The sequence below is a fragment of the Salarias fasciatus genome, chromosome 5 (assembly GCF_902148845.1).
Source record: "Salarias fasciatus chromosome 5, fSalaFa1.1, whole genome shotgun sequence".
In the NCBI taxonomy this organism is placed as follows: Eukaryota; Metazoa; Chordata; class Actinopteri; order Blenniiformes; family Blenniidae; genus Salarias; species Salarias fasciatus.
In genome coordinates, this window is record NC_043749.1 from 28,472,547 (window position 1) to 28,494,351 (window position 21,805).

The window sequence follows — 21,805 nt, forward strand, 5'->3', positions numbered from 1 at the left end:
AGCACAGCAAGGGTTAGATCTTTGTCCAGCTGCATTCTCTCTGACAGTGACAAATCTATTAGACCCACCACAAGCCTCTCTCTGAAAAGCTCATCGTGGAGTGCACCGTACTCACAGTTTCCTGCAAGAGCATAAAGTGCTGTTATGAATGAATCCACTGGTTCTGATGACTGTTGCACTCTTTTGTTGAATTTTGCTCTTTCATAGATCACATTCTTTCTTGGAACAAAATGTCATGTTCTGTATTTTTTAAAATATATTTTTGCTCATTTTTTTTCTTTCTTTGTAAGCATTTATCGTCTCATCACAGCAGCAGTGTGTTCCCTGGCATCAGTCCAGTGTTCCCTGGCTGGTTGCTCTGTGTTCCCTTCACAGCAGCTTCTTCAGTCTCTCTCAGTCTTCTTCCTTCTGTTCCCTGTCAGCACATGTTGTGTTGCTCCAGTGGATCTCAGCACCCTGGCCGGTCAGAGGAACATGCTGCTGCAGTGCTGAAGGACCACAGAATGCAACACTTGAGGCTGAATGATGAGTTTTCAGCTTCTTTGTCTCGTTAAAACCACTGATGGATGTAATAATGCAGACGGCAGAAGAAGAAAGAAGTCCACTGTCCATACAGAGGTTCTCTCTCTTCTTGGAGACAGTAAAGTCCGTTTCATTCATTGCAGCCTGGTTCATTAAAGACAGTGAGACTTTTCCAGGTGAATGTTTCAAACTGTAACTGTGAGCAGAGAGTTAACAAGTCTTGAAGAAAAGTAAAAGAGTTGAAACAAAGATCCCACTGTAGATGTGTCTCCTGACTGAAGCCATCTGTTCCTCACCTGAACCAGTCTCCTCTGGAAATACATGAAGATGCTGCTGAAATGTCACCGTCTCCATGTTGAATGTGGAATAAAGTGTTTAACTCTTCTGTGTTTCTTTCCCCTCAGTTTGAGCTGAATGTCAGGTTCATGAAAAGTCTAACATGTGCTTTCTTTTTCCTTTCAGAGTATATCTTAACTTGTTAGGGCTTATTACAGCCATGCTCACTGCTGCTTCTGAACATCTGATCATTTTACCTTCTTCATCATGTAAAGCTCACAGATGACTGATCAATGTCTGTTATATCAATATAAAGTAAACTCTCTGAGGTTTGATGGAGAACATTCATCTTATTTGTTCTTCACTCTGTTGTGATTGATTGAAGGAATTTAATGAGGGAGGCTGAAATGCTCGGGAGCCCGGAAGCAGCAACAGAACAATATATAAATATATATATGTATATACATATATACATACATACATATATATATATATATATATATATATATATATATATATATATATATATATATATATATATATATATATATATATATATATATATGTATGTATATACATATGTACATATGTACAAATGTATGAGAAGTGAGTATATTTACATTACAGTGGACAGTTTAACAGAGCACTGTGGTCAGTACTCTGATTGCACTGGGTAAAAGGACCTGGTGAATGGACTCTATGCACAACTCAGCCACTTCCTGAACTTCAGGAGGCTCCTTGTTTCCTGTCTTTCATGATAGGACGAGCTGATTAATGCAGGTGTGTCTGACCATTGCTGTTGTGGTTACAGAGGTCAGGGACACCTGGATTAATCAGCTCATCCTATCATGAAAGACAGGAAACAAGGAGCCTCCTGAAGTTCAGGAAGTGGTGAAGTTGTGCAAAGAGTCCAATCTGGAAGTACGGGCCTTGATGGACCTGTATCTCCTCCCTGAGGGCAGCAGTGAGAACAGGCTGTACCCGGGGTGTGAACTGTCACCGGCGATGCGCAGACATCTGGTGTTGTAGATGTTCGACAGAGAGGACAGCTGCACTCCTATGATGTTCTGTGCTGACTTCCTGACTCCATCCAGAACCTTCCTGTCAGCCTGAGAGCTGCTCAGGAACCACACCAAGATGCTGTGGGTGAGGATGCTCTCTACAGAACACCTACAGACGGACCGCAGCAGGTCCTGGAACACACTGACCTTTCTCAGTGACCTCAGAAAGTACAGGCGCTGGTGTCCCTGTTTCACGAGGGCATTGGTGTTGGTGCCCCATGTAAGGTCCTGTGTAATGTACATTTCCAGAAACCTGAAGTCACTGACCTGCTCCACCAGGTCCACCAGGAGCTGAGTGTCAGATTATTGAGGGAGCACCAGGTAGTGAGGCTCAGGACCTCCTCCCTGCAGGCCGATGTTTTATAGATGGTAGAAATAAACATTAAATAGATAGATAGAAAGACAGAACACTAAGTATTTATGTAAAATGTGAAAAATTAAAGTTGAAGCAGACTGAAATGTACCAAAAGATCAGAAATGATAAAATGTGTAAAAATTTCAGGAAAAAAACTGAAAAAAAATTAAAAACCTGGGATTATTAACAATATTAACAGTGTCAGTTTCATGATGTTCTACTTTATTTTTTCCCCGTTTTTCTTGAAAACTCTGCAACTTGTATTTAATGTGTTGAACGATCAGTTTGAATCAGAATTATCAGATAAAACTCCGAGAAATCCCAGAAGTGAAGCTCCTCCCCCTCAGGTCACCTGCTGCTTTATTCTGAACATTTACCTTCAAACTTGTAGTTCTTCATGTTTCCTCTTCAGGGAAATGAATTCTCCCTCTGATGTGAATCCAGCTCTCAGGACATGTTAGTGAGTGAAGCAGTTCACAGTTCAGAGAGCTGAGATTCAATAATCCCTCAAATTAAACTCCACTTTTTATCAACTCACTGATGTGAGATTAAAAGAAGAATCAGAACCAATGAGATGATTTCTGTTTCACTCAGATGTTGATCAGTCAGTCAGTGGTCACTGTATCAGATCCAGATGTTGATCAGTCAGTCAGTGGTCACTGTATCAGATCCAGATGTTGTCTTCCCTCCAGCTGTCCTTCAGTGTGAGTGTCAGGGAGTCAGGTCTCCAGTGTGTCTGTGTTGCAGTGAAAGCTGCTGCTTCTCTCTCATCAAAGCTCTTTCTCGTGTTTCTCCTTCTTTCTGGACTCAACTGGAGCAGAAGGTTCAAACTGGGATCAATAGGAAGCCGTTCAACACAACACGTCTCTGATGAGGATTCAGGATGAAACCCTGCAGGACCATGTTTCATCTTTTAGACAATCCTTCCTGATTGGTGGAGTTTGAATTGACTCAAACACTAAAATTCACCAACAACTGATGAGAAAAGTTCCATCAGGAGGAAGATTTTAGATTTTTCTAAAGAAAGTGAACAGAAATGTTTGTGGAGTTTAAAGCTCTTCAGTGTAAATCTGCAGATTATAGAAGAGTTAGAAGACAGGATCTGACATGTTTACTTCTCTTCAACCAAACTCTCAGATCGTAAAATATTAAACATTCAAAAACTCATCAGAAAGCAGAGAAATGTCTCTCTGAGTCCATCTTCTGGAGTTTCCAGTGAACGTCTCCAGTCTGAGCGTCCAATCACAGCTCAGCTTCAGCAGCTCATTTCTAACATGAAGCTCTGAGCAGAAAAACACTCAGTCAGACTGAAGAAGTGACAGATCCTGAAAGATCCAGTGATCTGAGAGAAGAAGAGCAGAATCTCTCTCTGAGTGTCTGCATGTGGAAAATCTCCATCAGTCCAGAGTCTGAATAGAATTCCAGACAAATGGAGGAGAAATCATTTCTCCAGTCCAACATTTTCAAGCTGAAGAGTTTTGAGTGAGTTGAGTGTAAATGTTTGATGAGTGGAGAGCAGGATGTGATCTGAGGAGAAGTTTCTCCTGATGGAGACTGAAGGTTGGAGGAAATGTGACTGAATGAGAGCAGATCAGTGAGTGGAACAGACTGACACAGTGTGAGTGAGTCCAGGTCATCTGATTCATCCTGAGAGGTCAGAGGTCATCCACACAGGTCTCTGGAACCAGACTGAGGAAGATCCAGCATCATCTTCACTCCCTGGACCTTCATGTCCACCTTCTGCTCTCTGAGTCTGAGGCCTTCTGTCACTGTGGTTCAGTAGTGAGCACAGCTCAGGGTCACTGGTTCGATTCCCTGCAGACGTTTCAGCTGGAAAACATGCAGATCATTTCATCAGTGGAGGCTTCACAGAGGAAGCAGCTGAAAGTCACAGAGGAAGATTTGATTGTAGATTTCAGCAGGAGAATATTGATGTTCACTCTTTGCCACATTTTTCCTGGTTAGAAAAACTTGAAGTTTCAGTCTTTGTTGAACTGGACCAAATAAAAGGTTCTGAATTGTTTCTCTTCCAGCTTTGTGTCTGTGTTCAGGATGTATTGTTGTGTTGAATTTGCTGTGAATCACAAAGTAAAAATGATTTTGATTAATGGTCAAATGTATCAGTATTATCACATTTAGAGTCTCACAGAAACTTTTCTTGATCTGTTCCAGACTCCACTGGATGGATCGTTGCCTTGGTCATCACTGCTGTTTTCGTTGCTGTTCTTCTACTTCAGGCTCTTCTGGTGAAAAAGGGTTGTATCAACCTCAATTGTTTTACAGGTAACGAGAAATAATGTGTACATGTAGATCTAACCTTCTCCTTGCAGAGCCTTCAATCCAGTTATTGATGTTTTACATGTTCAGTTTCTTCATATTGATCAGTCTTGTTTCTTGTTTGTTCTGCAGGTTCACACAGACCAGTGAGTCAGATTCCACCCAATGATCTGTGAACTGCAGGAGCTTTGTGTGTTTGTGACACACACACACACACACACACACACACACACACACACACACACACACACACACACACACACACACACACACACACACACACACACACACACACACACACACATACAATCAATCAATCAATCAATTTATTTTTATATAGCCCAGTATCACAACAACAGTTGCCTCAGAGGCTTCAAGATGTTACATTGGTTGGTAAAAATAAAAACAGTGAATAAGCATAATGGTAATATGTCAATATTTACAGTAACGAGACAGAACGAAGCAACCACCGCCTTCGACCCTCACATCCGACAAGAAAAAACTCCAAAAACCCAGTGGGAAAAGACGAAATCTTGGGGAGAACCATAGTATGGAGGGATCCCTCTCCCAGGGACGGACAGCTTTGGCAACAGCTAGCATGAGACAATAAGAAGTAAAGCGTAGGACAATGTTGAGGACAGTCCGTTGGACGGTCCAGCACAGGAAACACGGATCCCAGAAGTAGAACCGAATCCCACCGAAACCCGCGGGCACAGCACCGACAGGAGTGTCCTCCCGGTCCGGACGGAGCTTGTTCGTCGGCCCTCGTGATAGTGGAGTCAGCAACTGAAACTGGAGAAGACTCCCCCTCGAAGGGGGGGACAACAGGTGAAAAGCAATGAACGGACTAAAGGGAATAACATTCAGACATTAGAGGACAGGGCTCAGTGCACCGTACTTCCCACAGCATTCTAGCTCCTAGGGCAGCTTTGTGGATAGTTTAGTATTTAAACTAGTATTTACTTAGTATAGTTTAGATAGTTTAGTTTGGTTTGGTTTCCGTTATTTTATCTCCAGTCCTCCATGTTGTCTGGATTTCATCATTTAGCTTTGAAAGTTTTCACTTTGAGTTGCAGGGAACAACAAACTCATCTCAGGGTAATAAACTCCTTAAAGCAGCTCTGTGTGTTCAGCATCAGACTTTCAGCTCCGTTTCCTCTTATAGTTGATGGAAATGTGAGACAGAGCAGCTGCTTCACTGTTTTTAATTGAATTTAACATCATTGATTTATTTATTTCTTCCTACGACAAGCATGAGGATATTTCTGAAGTGTTTAACAGACCTGGAGAGGGAAAGATGGAGACACAATATTTCCTTCACTGTCATCAAAAACAGGAATCCTAAAGAGAGAAGGAGCCCAAACCCAGTTCAACGTGAGCCGATCCATCCAGTTAATATTCTGCTGGAATGTTCAGGATATTTAGCTTTGGGGTGAAATTACAAGAAGGATCTGAAATGTGCTGTAATTTCTCGATTAGCTTGATATGAACTTCCCTAAACCCTTGAATTTATTTTAGATTATGTTTCCAGTTTATATTGATTTTTATTTTTCTTCTTTACTCATGCATGTTCTGGGGTTGACTGGGCTCCGAGTGTGGAATTTCATACCAATTTTATCTCAGTGTATTTCAAAATAATGAATCCTTGAATTTGAGTCTAACTCTGTATAAATGTCACATCAGGTGTTTGATTCATTAATGGACCAATAAACTTCCAACTTCATTTTTTAAATTTCAATTTATGTTGAAAGAATCTCATGCTGTTCATATTTTGTCTGTTTGCTTTAGTTTTCTTCTGAACTTGGTTCCCTTAGTCATGATTTTTAATGTTAAGTCCCCATCTGCTGGACAAAACCTGTGTAAGAACCTAAAAGGGACACCAACAAAACATTTCACATCTGGATGTTTTCCTGAATGAAACCATTCAGTGGGAGGAAGATGCTCTAGAATCTGTTTGTCACAGCTCTCTGCTGCCCCCCAGAGGAGATCTGCCCCCACTGCAGAGTTGACTCCATCAGCGAGAGAATCAGCAGAAGAAAAGCCACACATGCAGAGGAAGAACATGCAAACTCCAGCCGGTAACGAGCAGGGGGTCTTCTCACTGTGAGGCTGAAGAGCTGACCACTGCACCTTCCTGCAGCCTGGTTCAGAGTCCAGAGAGCAGAGAGGATGAGGAGAGGTTTCTATATGTTAGAGGAGAGCTCTTCCTCACTGAGGAAACACTCTGTGTGTTTCCTTTGGCTGGATGGACCGGTCCCCTGCACACACACACACACACACACACACACACACACACACACACACACACACACACACACGCACACACACACACACACACACACTGCCTGTTTAACCACTCTGCAGGTTAAAGCTCTATTCAGTAACTTTCTCTGAATAAAACTGATTTATTCTGTAAATTCACAAATCAGATTAAATCCTGACATGAAGTGCATGTCAGGAATGTTTTTTTTTTTATGCTTCAGCAGACATTTCAGCCTCATACTGAGCACCATAAATCTCCATATTCAAACAGCAGTAAACTTCTCTATCTGCCTTATTTCTTTTCACCTGCAGGACAAACCCAAACTACTCTTTTCACTTTTTTAAAATGATCAAATAATGTTAAGTCCCCATCTGCTGGACAAATCCTGTATAAGCTCCTAAAAAGGACACCAACAAATCATTTCACATCTCAGGGTTTATCTGGGTTGATTCTAAAGCGCCCCACTGTGTCATTTACAGGTATATGGAATTATGATACTAAGCATCTGTCCCAAATCGTCTTTTATGGTTGAAAAAGTTTGTATCAGAACAGATTCTGTTATTAAGCACCACGAAAAACCATCCAGTCCATGATTTAGTAAAACTTATACATATATTTTACAAAATGTCGAATATTTATTCTTCTTTTTTAAGGGACCAAGGCGTTGCTCAGGTACAAATTTGATGCATTTATATTTTATATGCTTGTAATTAATGTACAACATGACGAAACGCTGGGATTTAACCCGCTGCCCCCCAAACCTCACCCCGACCTTATAAAGACATAACTGTTTTATTAGTCAATAACGAAATGTGATTATTTGATCATTTTAAAAAAGTGAAAAGAGTAGTTTGGGTTTGTCCTGCAGGTGAGCAGAAATAAGGCAGATAGAAAAGTTTACTGCTGTTTGAATGAGGAGATTTATGATGCTCGGTATGAGGAAGAAATGTTTGTTGAAGCAGAAAAATAAAAAAAGTCCTGACATGCACTTCATGTCAGGATTTAATCTGATTTGTGAATTTACAGAATAAATCAGTTTTATTCAGAGAAAGTTACTGAATAGAGCTTTAACCTGCAGAGTGGTGAAACAGGCAGACGGCCAATCGAGTTAAAGTTCAGGGTGTGTGTGTGTGTGTGTGTGTGTGTGTGTGTGTGTGTGTGTGTGTGTGTGTGTGTGTGTGTGTGTGTGTACAGGGGACCGGTCCGTCCAGCCAAAGGAAACACACAGAGTGTTTCCTCAGTGAGGAAGAGCTCTCCTCTAACATATAGAAACCTCTCCTCATCCTCTCTGCTCTCTGGACTCTGAACCAGGCTGCAGGAAGGTGCAGTGGTCAGCTCTTCAGCCTCACAGTGAGAAGACCCCCTGCTCGTTACCGGCTGGAGTTTGCATGTTCTTCCTCTGCATGTGTGGCTTTTCTTCTGCTGATTCTCTCTCTGATGGAGTCAACTCTGCAGTGGGGGCAGATCTCCTCTGGGGGGCAGCAGAGAGCCGTGACAAACAGATTCTAGAGCATCTTCCTCCCACTGAATGGTTTCATTCAGGAAAACATCCAGATGTTTAGGAACATTTCCAGAGTTTGTAAAGCTGGCAGAATTTGGGTCTTCATGGTTTTTATAACTTGAACAAAGTGAGTCAAGAAGCTGGAATCATTTCCTGAGAGATTATTGTTTAAATTATTGTGAGAGTTGAACGTCAAAGCGTCCGTTAGCTGTGTGAGCTGTAATCCAAGAGTTTCTGAGGTGAAGCTGCTGGCGCTCAGCCGAAGAGGTGAAAATGATTTGTAGCAGCTGCACAGCTAGTAGAACAGTCTGACGTATCAGTTACACAAAATGACATTTTAATGGTGGAAATTTACACAATTCTGAAATCAGAGGGGTTTTCAAACCTTTGAGGCTCAGGAGACTTTAAACAACACAGCAGTGTAAAAAGAGAGCAGAGGGTGAACATCAGGAGTGTTTTCAGGAACACAAAGATGAGGCTGTTTTCACACAATCATTCAAAAACTGAATGATTTGTGTCTGACCTTTAAACTGACTCTGGGTAATCAGACCTGCTGTGTGGCTGCTCACCGTCACTGAGCTTCATTAGTCTGAATGTCAGTTCTGCAGCGTCTGTCGCTCGTTTCCTTCATGATCAAACCTCCACACTGCTCCTGCATCAGCATTTACAACAGATCCTGCAGAGATGGACTGAAAAGCTTCAGGAGGTTCAGAACTCCAGGTGAAAAGAACAGATTTTACTGATGAAGAAGCTTCTGCTGCTCAGTTTAAAGTCCACACTGAGACCTGATGTCTGCTTCAACACAGTTACTGTGGTTCATGTTCTCTTCTGGTCGCTTTACAAGAGAACAATCTGCTGGAAAAAACAGTGTCCAGATTTTTATCAAAGGACTTAAAGAAGCTTCATTTATCAGAAATAAACAGTTTCAGGTTTTAGCTGCATGAATTTCTATTTGTTGTCACATCTTTAACATTTGAACTGAAAAAATAAAACAGATTTTTCTGTCTTATTAAAAGCTTCTTTAGGTAAAAATCTAATGGGGATAAAATGTAATTTCAAGTGTCTTGATTAAAGTAAATTTCTTTCTATCTGAAGTCGAGCATTGTGGGAAGATAAAGATTGTTTAATTTTATTTAGATTTTATTTAATTTTCCCAAACTTTATTTCATATTTACATTTTTTAAATACATTTTTCTTCTTGTATAATATACGGGTCCTTCTCAAAAAATTATCATATTGTGATAAAGTTCAGTATTTTCTGTAATGTACTGATAAACTCATTATTGAGTCTGCTGGAGATTATGGAGACACTCCATCATCATGGTGTCGATGGGCGCATGCGCACGCTGCGACCAGCGGGGGGTTTCTCGGCGTCCTGTGTGCTGTGTGTAAGTGACTTTCTTGAAGATCTGTATGTTTGTATGTGGCTGATCGTTACGGACAAAACGCTCCACAAGTTTTTCCAGCGGATCCGCTGTGATGGACCTGCTCGTCATCGCCGTATTGCTGACTCTGTGGACTTCGAGCAGCCTCATGATGGGACACGACGGCGCCGCACTTCCGGTTCCGAGGATACAATACACTCGGGAACGTTTGCTGCAGTGGTCAACAGAGACCCGAATCGCTGGCATAACACGGGACTCTCACCTGACAGAGCTGCCAGATGAGATTCGACGAGACGTCAGTGTGAACTTTGGCGGCGATCATGGCAGAAAGAGTCGTAAAAAAAGGAAGCGGGGCAAAAGGGGAGGAGTCAGGCTCCATCTGAAGAAGCGGCAGCTGACACGTCTCCCTCTGCCCTCCCTGATTCTGGGGAACGCGCAGTCACTGCGGAATAAACTGGATGAGCTGCATGGAAATGTTCGCTTCCTCCGCGACTACACAGAGTGTTGCGTCATGGCCTTCACGGAGTCCTGGTTTACCAGGCAGGACTCGGACACTGATCTGTCCATAGACGGATTTGGAGCCCCGTTCCGCCAGGATCAGGATGCAGAGATGACAGGGAAATCCCGGGGAAGGGGCGTGTGCTTATACATCAATCAGCGCTACTGTCACACTGTGACAGTGAGAGAAAGTTTCTGTTCTCCCGACGTAGAGCTCCTGTCCGTGTCCCTCCGCCCATTCTACCTGCCTCGTGAATTCCCCCAGATATTCATCTCAGTTGTGTATTGTCCCCCCAAAGCAAACCAGTCCACTGCATCTAGCACCATTTTCGAGGTGGTGCAGAAATTTCAATCTGTGTTCCCTGAAGCCCCACATTTTGTATTAGGAGATTTCAATCATGTGTCTTTAGATAAGACCTTAAAAACTTTTTATCAGTATGTCACCTGTACAACAAGAAAGGATAAAACATTGGACCTCTGCTACGGTACAGTTAAGGGAGCCTATAAATCAATCCGTCTGCCTCCACTGGGGTCATCAGACCATAACTGTGTGCTCCTCCTCCAAGTATAAGACTGTACTGAAGAGAGAGAAGACACAGACCAAAGTGGTCAAAATCTGGTCAGAGGGAGCAACTTCCTGTCTACAAGGATGTTTTGACTGTACAGATTGGGAGATGTTAACAAGCTCCTGCAAAGACATTAATGAACTAACTGAAGTGATCTGTTCTTATGTCACATTCTGTGAGAATATGATCATTCCCTCTAAGACTATCAAGGTGTACCCCAACAATAACCCATGGATGTCTAAGGAGGTGAGGGCTCATCTACAGCAGAAAAATCTCTCCTTCAAACAGGGAGGACCCGCTGAACAACAGGTAGCGATAAGAGAGCTGAGAGCTGACATCTTGAGGGCAAAACAAAAATATAAATCCAGAACAGAGAGTAAGCTAGCAGGGAATAACCTTTCTGCTGCCTGGTCTGATATGAAGACAATGGCAGGATTAAAACAAGGTAAGACCAATCACATCACCATCGATGGTTTTGGGTCAAACTGTGAGTTAGCCAGTGCTCTTAATACATTTTACTTATGTTTTGATCAGTTTGATTTTAGCCAGGAAGTCCAAAATCTGAGAGTTGATCTGGAAAATGATCAGCATTTTAATATAGAACAGAGAGAAGTGGAAAGTGTTTGGTAACACTTTACTTGAAGCCCCCCTGCATAACACATTATAAGTACATTCATAAAGCATTATAATGCCATTATAACATGTGTAGCTGTAGTTATAAACATTCATAGATGATCACAATGCCAGGACCAAACCCTAACCCTAACCCTAACCCTAACCCTAACCTTAATCCTATGCTGTATACTGCTGTATAGTGAGTTATAAAGCATTGTGATCATGTATTAGTGTTTATAACTACTTATAATGTGTTATAAAGAGGGGCTTCAAGTAAAGTGTTACCAAGTGTTTTCTCTCTCTTAAAACAAACAAAAGCCCAGGGCCTGATAAAATTAGTGGTCGGTTACTCAAGTCATGTGCAACACAGCTGAGTCCCATCTTTTATGATATTTTTAAAGCATCCTTGAGTCAGCAGAAGGTGCCCAGGGTGTGGAAACAAGCAGAGATCATCCCTGTTCCCAAAGTTAAGAGACCTAAAACTTTTAGTGATCTTAGACCAGTCGCCCTCACCTCTCTCTTAATGAAAGTCTTCGAAAAACTGGTCAAGAAAGAACGGGCTCATAGAGGTGGGGAAGATGCCATTCTTACCTTGCTAAATCTTCTATTTAAGCATCTGGAGGGGAGCAAAAATCATGCCAGACTGACTTTTATTGATTTCTCCTCAGCTTTTAACACCATCCAACCTCACATTTTAGCTATGAGACTCATCAAGCACTTTCACCTGGACCAGAATTTGGTGGGTTGGATTTTAGATTTTTTAACAGATAGAACACAAAGAGTCAAAGTGAATGGCATTGTATCTGACTCACTATGTTCTTCCACTGGCTCACCTCAGGGATGTGTTCTGAGAACTGAGAACACTGTTCTCTCCCCTTTGCTTTTTATCCTGTACACAAATATGTGCAGAAGTAAATATGATAACAGACATATTTTAAAATTTGCGGATGACACTGTTATTGTGAGTCTGCTGCACGATGTGGAAACAAGCCATGGTCCATGGTAGCAGCTGGTGTGATCAGTCCTTTTTAGTGATTAACACATCCAAGACAAAGGACATGGTTATTGATTTTAGAACCAAGACATCAATCCACAATCCCTCAGTAATCAAGGGGCAACCTGTGGAACGTGTAGAAAGTTACAAATACCTCGGGACACTCATTGACTCAAAACTGTCTTTTAATCAAAACAGTGAAGCTGTGTGTAAGAAGGGACATGAGTGTTTGTTTTATTTTCGGCGACTGGCTCGTTTTAACGTTGACAGGACCATGCTTGTTCTCTTTTACCGTGCTTTCGTCTGTTTTATCCTTTGCACTGGTGGCCTGGTTTGCCAACCTGACTCTGCAGGACAAAAACGCTCTGGGCCAGATTGTTCAATGGTCCGGAAGGCTAATTGGAGAGCCTCAACTCACCTTGACAGACTTATATGAGGCCCGGTTGCAGCGGAAAGCCAGCACTATTGTTTTGGATAGCTCACACCCTCTACACAGTGAGTTCCAACTCCTTCCTTCCGGCTGTCGCTTCACGGTCCCCAAGGCCAGGACCAAACGTGACAGAACCACCTTTGTCCCAGCAGCTATCACAAACCTTAATGCCAGGGCGAAGAGATGAGAGAGTCTTATTGAACGAATGGATCTGGGAGATGTTATCTGGGAAATTTTAGGTGATTTTATGGTTCTTAATGACTGGCTTCTTTGTGTGTTGATTGTACTGTTTGTTTGTTTTTTTTTTTGCTTTTTTTGTTTGTTTTTTTTTGTGTGTGTGTGCTGTATTCGGACTGCCGAGTCTCTGCCTGCAAACAAATTTACCGTGAGGTATAAATAAAGAAACCTTGAACCTTAAAAATTAGACTTTCATATATGTTAGATTCATTACACACAACTGAAGTAGTTCAAGCCTTTTATTGTTTTAATATTGATGATTTTGGCCAAAAAGTGAAGAAAAACCAACAATCCCTATCTCAAAAAATGAGCATATGATGAAAAGGTCCTCTAAAGGAGCTTTAACCTGATCATCTGAATCAACCAGTTCACTCTAAACACCTGCAAAAGATTCCTAAGGCCTTTAAAAACTCCCAGCCTGGTTCATTACTCAAAACCTCAATCCTGGGTCAGACTGCCGACCTGACTGCTGTCCAGAAGGACATCACTGACACCCTCAAGCCAGAGGGGAAGACACAGAAAGACATTTCTGAGCCAACAGGCTGTTCCCAGAGTGGGTATCAAGGCAGCTCAGTGGGAAGTCTGTGGGAAGGAAGAAGTGTGGCAGAAAACGCTGCACAGCCAGAAGAGGTGACGGACCCTGAGGAAGACGGTGGAGAAGGGCCGATTCAGACCTTGGGGGACCTGAAGCAGTGGACTGAGTCTGGAGGAGAAACATCCAGAGCCACCGTGCACAGGCGTGTGCAGGAAATGGGCTCCAGGTGCTGCATTCCCCAGGTCAAGACACTTCTGAACCAGAACCAGCAGCAGAAGCTCCTGACCTGGACTACAGAGAAGCAGACTGGACTGTTGCTCAGTGGTCCAAAGGACTTTTTTAGGATGAAAGCAAATTTTGCAGGTCATTCAGAAATCAAGGAGCCAGAGTCTGGAGGAAGACTGGGGAGAAGGAAATGCCAAAATGCCTGAAGTCCAGAGTCAAGTCCCCACAGTCATGATGGTCTGGGGGCCATGTCAGCTGATGCTGGAGGTCCGCTGTGTTTTATCAAGGGCAGGGTCAATGCAGCGAGCTAGCAGGAGATTCTGGAGCACTTCATGCTGCATCTGCTGAAAAGCTTTATGGAGATGAAGATTTCATGTTTCAGCAGGACCTGGCACCTGCTCACAGAGTCAAAGCCACTGGTCAGTGGTTTACTGACCATGGTACTGCTGTGCTCCATTGGCCTGCCAACTCTCCTGACCTGAACCCCAGAGAGAATCTGTGGGATATTGTGAAGAGGAAGTAGAGAGTCAGCAGACCCCCCACTGTGGATGAGCTTCAGGCCGCTATCGAAGCATCCTGGGCCTCCAGAACCCCTCAGCAGAGCCACAGGCTGGTTGCCTCCATGCCACGCCGCACTGAAGCATCATTTCTGCAAAAGGATTCCAGACCAAGTATTGAGTGCAGAAGTGAACATAATTATTAGAAGGTTGACTTTTTTTGTTTTAAAAACACTTTTCTTTTATTGGTCGGATGGAATATGCTCATTTTTTGAAATAGGGATTGTTGGTTTTTCTTTACTTTTTGGCCAACAAAAACCAAATGTGATGGTTTTTACTTGAACAACAGCAGGAATGTGTGTGTGCTGTCCTCTCTGGTCAAACACTGGGATGTGTGTATCAGCTGATTAAAAGGTTATCACTGAGATAATTTCCTACTATTCAGTATTTAATACTCTGAGGTTTCAGGCAGGTTGACAGCAGGACAGATTTTACTAAAAATCTCCACAGTTTTACAGTTTCTCTGGATTTCTCTATTTGCCTCTCATTCACTGTATTTAAAGGCTGAAATGATCAAATCTGTTCATGTTTGACCATCAATACTCTTTATTTCCAAAGTTTCCATGTAAATCATCAGGTGTGATCAGAGGATTCATTTAATCTGATCAGGATCCATTCAGTCTGAAATCAGGAGAAGCTGGAAGTGAAGAAGAGATCAGTCTGAGCTGGAGCTGTGAAAATGGAGCACAGGAAGAAATAAAGTGACTCAACTCATCAAGCTGCTGTTTGAAAATAAACTGAGGGTGAATTCCAAGAGAGTGCTGCCAGATTACCATCAACAAACTTTCACCTGTGAGAGTTTATTGTTGCTGTTCATTCACTTACGGTAAGTTTATTTTCTTTAGTGCAGTAAAAGTCATAAAGTGAGCTGCTGACACACTTTCAGATTAACTTCCTGACATGATGCAACACTCCGTCCTGATCCACTGGTGGAGGATTCAGGAAGTTCCTCTCCTCTGGGAATACAACCAGAGATCACTGCAGTTTTTCTCTACTACTGTACTAGTACTGGTTCTTAGAAAGTTGTAGTTTCACTGTTCAACTGGTAGATTATGCGAGTAAGCATGGTCAGAGTTGGACTTTATATTTACACACAATTCTCGCCTCCTGACAGAACTGAGCAGAGGTGAGAAGCTTCAGAATAAATTCCTTCATTCATCCTAAAAGGTAAATAATGTTTCTGTCAGCTCCTCTGCTGTTTGCTATAGAATTCTAAAGTCTCATGACTGATCAGATCCTCTGGATGTCTCCACCCTGCAGTGAAGAGAGAGGAGCCTCCACTGTTTGCTCCATCCAGATGTTCTGAAGTGGATGATCAGTGTTTAGAAATGATTGATCAGTCAGGTGGAGGAGAAGGTCCCACGACTGAACTCTGACTCTATTTTAAGTTCCTCAGGATGTTATGTTTGTTTTCTGGTGATAAATAAATGGAGAACCTTCCATGGAAATCATCTGATCCATCAAGTGCAGCAAGTAATGACAAAGCACATTGGTTTTTAGCTGCAAAGTAGGATTTTTTAGTAACTGAAATAAACCAGAAGTATAATTGAGCTCATTATGAGCACACTAAGAAGATATTAAAAGTCTAAATCTTGTATATTCTTAAGATCTACTGTGGAGAAAACAATCTTCTTATCAGCAGATCATAAAGAGTCTGACGTGTAAATCAAACACACCTCATCACTCTGAGTTCAGAGAAATAACTGTCATACCTGCTGCAGCCATGGACCTGCTGCCAGCTCTCTGCCTCTGTCTGCTCATCTGCTCCGGAGCTGCGTTCAGCCATCAGACCGGTAAGAAAAGCCTCTGTGTCTTCAGCTCCACTGGATTCTCCTCAGTTTACTGCGCAGCTGATGAGAGGAGCCACAGTTTAACATGAAGGCTTCATCCTGCATCAGTCCTTCCTCCTGTTTGCTGCTGTGCGCTCACTAAATGCTGCGTCCTCTTTCCAGTCTGCAGCTCTTTGACTTGACATGAACAGATTGACTTTAGAATCCAGACCTGCAGCACATCAGCTTGGAACAACGAGGACTGAAGAGAGAAAAACACCAATCAGGTCATTTCTCACCTGAATATTCAGATTTATGACTCATGTCAGAAAGTGTTACAAATATTAAATAAACCAAGAGGATAAAATGTGGATTACATGTCAGGATTCAGGTTTAAAGCAACAGTTTTAAAGGATTTTATTCAATGTGCACTTCCTTGAAGCTCTCACATATTTCAGTTGCTCTTTCAGAGTAAAATCACATTCCCTGTTTGTCTTTGACCCATTTGGATTCTCTGATATCAAAAGACCCATGTTAAAAGAGGTCAACTCACGTGAGGCTGTTAATGATTTCCAGCTTTTATTGGGTCAGACTTTATTATTCTGAGTTGTTGTTCTGAGTTTCCTCCTTCACTCAGGACCAACTTCTGTTTTTCTGTTTTGTGGTTCTACCTGCTGGAGTGGTTTTTCTCTCCACATCTTCAGGTGGAGACACATCACCTGTTCAGCAGCCACACGGTGCCTAAAAGTTAATTTGTCTTCTTTCCTCTCACTTTATCAATCTTTTATTTGCCTCGTCTTGATTATATTATCTTACTTCAGTTTATTTGTTTTGAATACTGGTATAAAATATTGCTGGACCTGACAGGGGGACAGAAAGACAGGGAGAGAGAGAGAGAGAGAGAGAGAGAGAGAGAGAGAGAGAGAGAGAGAGAGAGAGAGAGAGAGAGAGTATAGGAGAAACGGAAACAAAAAGGAGTGAAGGAAAAGAGTAAAGAGACAACGATCCTTTGATTGGAACCGACACTCCAGACGACCGGCTACGACACCTGAACAGAGACATAACAGAGAATGACCTTCCTTTAGGAAGCACAACTGGTAATTATCCAGGACATGCAAGCTGAGGATCCAGCTGTGAAATTACAAACTAGAGCATCAGGAGAGACCGAATACAGAGAGCCAGTCTTGCTGGGCTCTGGACACCCAGGGCGGGCAGAGCCGAGGGCCCTGTTGAGGCCCACCGACATTGATTTCCGTCAAGCATTTGACACGGTTCATCGTCAAATTCTTTTAAATAAGCTTAACGTTATTGGTTTCTCTTCATCAGCTACAGACATTATCAGTTCCTACCTAAGTGGAAGAAGCCAAGTTGTAAAAGTTGGTACTGTCAAATCTAAACCATTGAGCTGTTCAATAGGTGTCCCACAGGGTCGTATTTTGGGCCCTTTATTGTTTCTTGTCTGCATAAACGATCTACCATGCTCTGTCCAACACTCTCAAACACTGCTTTATGCGGATGATACAGTGATTTTTGTATCCGGCCCAGATACAGATGTCATTAATCAAAAACTTAATGTAGATCTACAGTCCTTACACGGGTGGCTGTTGGACAACCATTTAACCATAAACACAAAGAAAACTGAATGCATGTATTTCCATTTACCTCGGAGACCCCTGCTCATTTCTAATCCTGTTGTCATTGCAAACCAAACACTTTCAGTTGTACCAACCTACAAATATCTGGGGGTCACCCTAAATTCACACCTCACATACAATGATTGTGTACAAAATTTAGTAAAGAAACTAACTCAAATTGTTTGTTTTCAGCAAAATCCGATAATATTTGATTCAGTGTTTCAAAAACATATTTACATGCTATAATTTTATCCACCTTGTCAGACTGTCTTCCTGTTTGGACACTGACAACCAAGGAGATTCTTGAGCCGGTGGCAAGGTTGTACAACCGAGCTTTTAAAGTCCATCATCGGCTTCCTGGCTGGACCCACCACTGCATGGCTCTATGACTACATCCTGAGCCACGGGATCAAGTTCTACTTCCACCTTATGAACAGTTGCCTATCGGTCTCATTGTCCGCTCTGGTTCCAAGACTTAGCTCAGGATCCGGGCGTTGGACGAGATCTGCTGCGAACAACCTCCTGCCTATACCATATTCCAGGAATAATTATGGGCAAAGATCCTTTTTTTCTGAGCTCACCAGAGCCTGGAATGGGATTCTGCTGAATATAAGAACCATTCGAACACCTGGACTATTTAAGAAAACTCTAATAAAGCACTTGGCAGACGGTCATCGCTGTGACCACTCGTGACGGGGGGCCACAGGCCCTCTCCAGTGTGACCTCCCCCATTTGTATGTCTGACTGTTTGTCTTTTGTGTTGCTGCAGAGCAGGAACCTGCTGAAAACCAGTATTTGCTGAGTCAGGCCAGATTTTGTTTTAATCTTTTCCTGATGAAATAAATAAATGAAATGAAATGAAATGACATCCGACCCCCAAAGTGGTACAAAACTCATCACTGATCATATACTGGATTTTATTATGAAACAATTCAATGTTACATGTTGCTACACAGTATGAAGAATTACAATGAAATCTGACTCAATATAACCCAATGTGACGCTGAAACAACGTATAATTAATGTCATTTTTTGACCTCCAAATCAGGTCTGTTTTAGGTGCAGAATGAAAGTTTTTATTATGTCTTTTTTGGACGTCATGTGGAGGTCTGAATCTGACGTCGTGCCGACCTCCAATGCAGAGTTGGTTTTAGTTAAACTGAGCAGTACAGCAGCAAAAGTGCAGAAAATTATGAATTAAATTGACCACCCTCTAACCACTGGGCTTGCGGTCTGAGGTTCAGTCATATTCTTTCTGTCATTTCAGCATTTCATTACAGACCAGTGAAACACGGGTTTTAACCTTACAACTTACTGTTCAGCGATCCTCAGCCTTACCTGTTGAGCTATAAGTTTACTGTGTGTTTAATCTGTGAATGGGAGGGTGACCACCAGTTTGCAGAAAAGTACTTATCCTGAAACACAGTGCAATACACACGAAACAAAGTGGTGGTTTTAAAAATGATTGTTTTGTTTTTCACCAAAGTTCACAATTTGATGAAATGACGTACTAAATTTAACTGCTTGGGCGGCTCTTTATTAGATGTAATTCTATCTTTACGAGACAATGAAAACAAACAGACTCAAAGAAAAAGAAATACAAGGCGGGGGTTAACATTCACATGAACATTTTTTCAATGGTAAATTTGTCACGTTGTCTGGATGTTGAAATAAAGTTTTTCAACTGACATGTTTCAGCAAAATTTTTAGAAGTCATGATTTTAAAAATACTGACCGTTACATATACATCTAAAGAATGTTGATATTTCAATGTTGAATCCACAGTGAGTTTACGACACAACTTCAACCATTTATTGTCAACGTTGTTTTGACGTTGAATTAATGTTGAATCAACTGACATTATTTCAACTAAATTTCAACGTTTAAGGTCGGTTGGATGCCAGCTGGGTCATCATGACGTCAAAAAAAGGTCCAATACTGACGTCTGAATCTTGGATCCATTTTGTACGTTCTGCGTCCAGATATGGTCTTTGACTGACCGACCCAATAATGACCTGATCTGTACGTCTCCCTGACATCAGATGTTTGGTGGGAAGTTACAGAAGGACACATTGTAATGTCTGAAAATGATTTAACACGAAATAGCGTCAAGTGTTTGATCCATATTCAAAGCTCTGTTCCCTCTGTGTCCTGATAAAAACACATTTGTACCACAGACTGCTGCAGAGATGCAACAACGATTCTTTGATTGGAACCAACATTCCAGATGACCAGCCGCTACACCTGAACAGAGACATAACAGAGAACAGACTACGATGGACTGTGAAGGAGGCATTACTGATCATTATCCGGAATGCGCAAACTGAGGATCCAGGTATCAAATTACAAACCAGAGCAGCAGGAGAGACCTCATACAGACAGCCATTATTCTAATATCCCACAGGACAACACAGTGACTGAGTCTGCATGCAGAATATGAAGAGGGCAGAGTGATTAAAGTAGGGCTGCTCGATTTTGCCTAAAAATAAAATCCCGATTATTTTCTCTGAAACACGATTTTTCGATTTCAATTACAACTTTTTTGTGAAAAAAGAAATTAAGATCAATAAAGTACTTAGAATGTCTTTTATTGAACCTTATTTTCTCTGTTTGGATTCAACAAACCCCAAGTCCAAAAGTTACAATCACGTTACTGAATAGTGCAAAACAGTCAATTATAAAATCCAAAGTGAACAATCAATCTCAAATATGCATCCTTATTGCCAGTGAACTTAATTCTGTTGCAAATAAACACAAGAATCCCTTGGGATTAAGAGCACCTTATCTTAACACACTCCAGGTCCCTGTTCTTACTGAAAACAAAAAAGAAAATAAATAAAGTCACTTTTTGTAAAAGAAAAAGCCGGGAGCAACAGTGTGAACACGTTTTTCATGTTGGGTCGACCTACCTCTGGGTGGAGCCGGGGCCGCTTTGAGGAGCAGGTCTGAGGTCGATCTGGATTCCCAAGTCGGTATGAACACAGCTTAAAACTTTACTTCTCTGAGCAAATTTAACTTCTCCGGCAGTCGCCATGCTTGTTGTTGTTAGTTACCAGACACTGAGCGAAGGCAGGCGCGCACTTCCGTCATGACGTCATGAGACGGGCCGGAGAAACTACGGTGGCTCAGAGGCACCAAAAAGGGCGTGTTCATGTGAAAAGCCGAAATCGTTCACGTACGATTTCAGCGTTTTTAACATCGTCTTAACCCAAAAAGTCGGTTACAATTCAAAATCGATTAATCGAGCAGCCCCAGATTAAAGATGAACGTGATCATGAAAATATGACCTCTGACCTCTGAGACGGTCAGAAGCAGGTCAGAAAGACCCTCAGGACCCAGACACCGACAACCAACCCCCAAAGTGACACGGCCTGAATCCGGTCGAGTGTTAATCAATCAATCAATCAATCAATCAATCAAACTTTATTTGTAGCACTTTTCATATTTATAAAAAACAGTGCAAAGTGCTAAACAGTAAAATCACTTATAAAAACTAAAAAGAAAAAAAAACTGCACTTTCAATCAGGGTCGAATGCACACACACACACACACACACATACAAACAGACACACACCCAATTTGTTTCATATAACAGAGGAGAATGAAGTCCAAACTCTGCAGGTCTCCAACAACTGCAACGGGTCAAACATGAGTTTAGACCCGGGGAGAAACGAGGCTGAATGTTTTAACAGTGATTTGTCTGGTTTCAGGCTTTCTGTGTGGAGTTTCCATGTTCTCCCTGAGCTGTTCTCTTACTGATACCATTCATGACACTGAGAATTCATTTAACGACGAGCAGTTTGGAGGAAGTAGAGCTTCATTTTAAGCTTGGTTTTATACAGCGCTTTTCAGGACACTCAAAGACGCTTTTACATTGCATTATTCATTCATAACATACTGGGTGGTGGTAAGCTACTACTGTAGCCACAGCTGCCCTGGGGCAGACTGACGGAAGCAAGGCTGCCAATCTGCACCATCAGCCCCTCCAACAACCACCAACCATTCACTCTCACAACTTTCATACTACGCAAGGTGGGTGAAGTGTCTTGGTGAAGGACACAACAACAGTTTTACGCCTGCGGGAGCGGGGATCGAACCGCCAACA